Consider the following 4,233-nt stretch of genomic DNA (forward strand, 5'->3'; position numbering starts at 1 on the left):
TGCTTGCTCCCCCGCTAAACTAGTCCAGCCCGCCACTCACTGATTGGTTGGAGTCCAGCCAATCAATGAGCGGGCTGGAGTTGACCTGCCTGTCTCTAACATCCGTTTAAAAGTGCTTGCTGATCAGGTCCTCCCTTCATTTTGTTTCGCTTCGCTTCACCTTCCAGCAGCTTGCTGCTTCCCTCAGGTAAGCAACTAAGCATGAGGGGAGGCGGGGGCAGAGGCAGGAGGCTAGCTTATGCCAGCTCGTGGCTTTCACAAGGGAAGGCCTTCAGGCCTTGCCTCGTGAAAGCCGCGAGCTGGCACACGCCGCGTGGCCGAAAGGGGGTGGGCGGTGGCGGTGGCAAAGGGAGGCTAGTTTACGCCAGCTCATGGCTTTCGTGAGGGAATGTCTTCAGGCTTGCCTCACAAAAGCCTCAAGCTGGCATACGCCACAGGGCCAAAAGGGGGTGGGCAGCGGTGGTGGTGGCGGGAGGCTAGCTTATGCCAGGCCTTGCCTCGCAAAAGCCACAAGCACCATGGTGTATGCCACATGGCTGAAATGGGGTTTCCTGCTACCCCACCCCCAATCTCCAGCCTCCCAGGCTGGCTAAGCCTGCCAGGTGGTGGGCCTAGCTGACCTGGTTGTCCCTTGTCCCTTCAGTCCAGCTTATCTGCTGCCTCGTCGCCTGCCTGCTCCCTGCTGCATCCATTGCATCGGAGAGCTGCTGATTCTGCCTGCTGGTAAGTGACCTGTTTTTTTTTCTTTTATGCTTTTAATGTTTTTTTAAAGAATATTTTATTTATTGTGTATAGAATTTTTTAAAATCATTTTATTTAAAAGTATTGTATAGAATTTTTAATGGTTTATTTCAATTTATTGTGTGTATATTCTTTTTTTAAATTAGACTATTTAACAATAAATTAAAATAAACCATTAAAAAAAATTCTATACTCAATACTTTTAAATGTATTGTGTATAGAATTTTTTAAAATCGTTTTATTTAAAAGTATTGAGTATAGAATTTTTAAAAATGGTTTATTTCAATTTATTGTGTGTAGAATACTTTTAACTGGTTTTATTTTAAATTATTGTGTGTGGAATAGTTTGAAATGGTTTCATTTTAAATTATTATTGGTAGAATCTTTTTTTAAATTATGTTAGACTATTTAAAAAAAATATTCTATCAACAATAAATTAAAATAAACCATTTAAAAATATTCTGTACTCAATACATTTAAAAGTATTGTGTATAGAGTATTTTTAAATGGTTTTATTGTAATTTATTGTGTATAGAATATTTTTAAATGGTTTCATTGTAATTTATTGTGTATATAATATTTTTAATGGTTTTTAAGGATTTTTTTATTACTTATAGAATATTTTTTAATTATTTTTAGGGAATTTTTATTTATTTATTGTTTATAGAATATGTTTATTACAAGAAATGTTATTTCTTTTTTGCAACTATTTTATTTGTGATGCAATATGTTGCTTTTAAGTGTGCAGGTTGGTGCATGGTTTATGTGTCTCAAAGTGGCTGCTTTTCTATGGGCAGGCCAGGTTGGTGCAAGGCAGCTTTGCCAGATTTTGTGTGTTTCTGTGTGAAACCTAGTTGTTTAGGTAATTGTGAGGTGGTTGCAGTTTCTGTGAGCTTCCTGGCACTGTCCTTCCCACAATGCCTTGATGGTTTTTATTCCAGTAGCTTTGTCTTTCCTGTCCTTAGGGTTAGGGAAAAAAAACTGGTTTCGTCTGCAGTCTTGGGGGGTGGAATTGTTATTTTTTGGTGTTTTCCTGCCACTGTCATAGTTTGTGTGTATAGTGTGTAATGTCCCACAGTTATCTACACATTAATAATGATCAAGTACTAATAATATTTCCTTATACATTTTAGTGACCTTTCCTTACATAATTGGTGTATGCTTCATATTTTTAGATTTCTAATTTCTGTTTCTGTTAGTTAGCAATTGATAAAACAAATCTCACGTGAAAAAGTATTCAAAGCCTTCTTGATTTTAATTGTCAATTTATTCATTCCTGCACATTCTAATATTTATTCATTTTCATATCTTTGTTTTTCCACTGTTGTGCAAACATAATTCCAGCAACTGTTAACATGTGTAAAATTAAATATGTATTGTATTCTCTTTGAAATGCCCAACCAAATATTACTGGTTTTAAATCCATATCTTGCTTTACCATTGCTTCTAACTGTGACACAACTAACTCTTGAATAGCTACTTGGTCTGTCCTAAGTACTGAATCTAATTCATATATTCCTGTTTTTTGAACTGAGGAATAAATTTCAGAAAAAGAAATCTGTATTGCTCTGTGAATCTACATATGACATTCATTCTTGATCTAACTTCTTAGATGAAAAACTATATCTTTCCTGTTTGTTGGGGGACATCCTTCCTGAAAAGACTGTACATTGTTGGATGAAAACAGAGGTCCCTTTTGTTAACTGTAGTGTAGTCCTCAGCTTACAACCACAATCGAGTCCAATATTGTTTTATTTCTTTTGCAGTTAGCATTATCTAACAGGATGAAGAGGCAACAGAGTATGACCGCTAGGACAGTCATCTTTCCTATGTAAGTAGCTGTTTTATTGCTTTGTGTGCTGGTTTCATCCTTAATATAGTAGTGCAAGCAATTAAAGTCTTCCTTTCTGTATCTCTTTGTGCAGGCCATTCATTGGAGCAAGGTGGTCAATGGGTGACTTCAACACACAAAAGGACAGTAATCTTCCTTTTCTATTATTTTGTGTGCTGGTTTCATCCTAATGCAGTGCATGCAATGAAAGAGTTCATTTCTGTGTCTCTTCTTTGTGCAGGCCATTCATTGGAATCAGTGATATTGAAGACTGGCAAGGACAGTCATCTTCCTTCTGTAAGTAGCTCTTTTTATTGTTTTGTGTACTTATTTTAATCTTATTTAAGTAGTAAGTACACAAAATAATAAATTTCCTTTTTATATCTTTTTGTAGATCATCCATTGGGGCAAAGAACTCAGTGACATTGTCTTGGCCACTCCCATCTGGGCACATGACTGCCAAGCTACTCCTTCCCGGTCACATGGCCGGCAAGCCACTCCCACAAAGCAGGCCACACCTACAGAAGAGGTTCCAAAATTTTTTGAAACCCACCACTGGTTTGCTTCCAAACAGCTTCTTCTCTGCTGCTGCTGCTGCTGATCACACAGTGCTCTTCGGTTTAAGGAACTCCAATAAATGAGACTGAAAAGATGTCTAGAACAATGGTGGCAGAAGACATCTGGAATTAAGCTCCAATTTGTGTTTATTCACCCAGACCTTCATAGCCTCCAGAGCTGTGATGGCGCACCTATGGCATGTGGGCCACAAGTGGCATGCAGAGCCCTTTCTGAGGGCACATGAGCCATCACCCCAGCTCCGCTCCACAACATCCTGTGATCTAACTCATTGTGGCAATTTCATGTTTATCCTCCACCTCAGATTACACAAAAGCCAAAATAAATAGACTATTCTTATACTGTTTTTTTCTTTTCATTCTCAGTATGTCCATCTTACGCTCAAGACATATATTTATGTCCTCTACAATGGAAAGATGTTTATATCTCATAGTTCTCAGTTCTTAAAGGCCAACCTCACTATAGGCAATAAACACTCCAAATCTGATGCCTTCCTGTTCTGTTGAACACATTCCTTCTATCTCTAGCCAACATAGCTAATGACTAACGATAACAATATTGACTAGAAACATGGGAGTTGATATCCAATCTAGCTAGAGGACACTGGGTAGAGGACCAGAAAGCCAAAGAAAATGGAAGAATAATTATACATGCACGCTTCATGACGTAAACTTTTAAATTGCAAAACTCTGGCCATTTTTATCACAAAGAACTGGTTCAACCATATACAGGAGGTTTAGATATAGTCCCTAGTATTCTTAACTGGAGCCAATAAGTAAAAGGTTAGAAGCAGCAGCATGTTGCATAAATCAAAGCTAGTCCAGATCTACCCTGTCTAAGCAAAGATAACTTTATCACAGCTTATTAATGGAAATAGAGGTGTGCTTTTAAATGTGGAAATTTAAGATAGGGTATGATGGAAGAATTCTACTACACAAAATAAACACAGGCTTCTAGGATGCCTTTATTAATGACTGCATTAAGCAGAGTAACCCAATTATGTTATACCAAATCACTACCTTCCCAGATCCTATATCTCTGTCCAGTGCTCACTTGACGTCCTTAGAGCAAAGGTGGGTGAATTC

General features: G+C 38.0%; 1 long non-coding RNA gene across 1 annotated transcript; it reads left to right on the plus strand.

Annotated features, from left to right (window-relative positions):
• Positions 1 to 1,648: 1,648 nt before the first annotated feature.
• Positions 1,649 to 3,445, plus strand: LOC148044646 (uncharacterized). Its single transcript, XR_015697397.1, has 3 exons — positions 1,649 to 2,572; positions 2,667 to 2,869; positions 2,967 to 3,445. It is a non-coding gene; the product is annotated as an uncharacterized LOC148044646 (long non-coding RNA).
• The last annotated feature ends 788 nt before the right edge of the window (positions 3,446 to 4,233 follow it).

The sequence above is a fragment of the Thamnophis sirtalis genome, unplaced genomic scaffold (genome assembly GCF_051295495.1).
Source record: "Thamnophis sirtalis isolate CommonGarterSnake01/CBP01778 unplaced genomic scaffold, rThaSir2_p1.2 scaffold_7, whole genome shotgun sequence".
In the NCBI taxonomy this organism is placed as follows: Eukaryota; Metazoa; Chordata; class Lepidosauria; order Squamata; family Natricidae; genus Thamnophis; species Thamnophis sirtalis.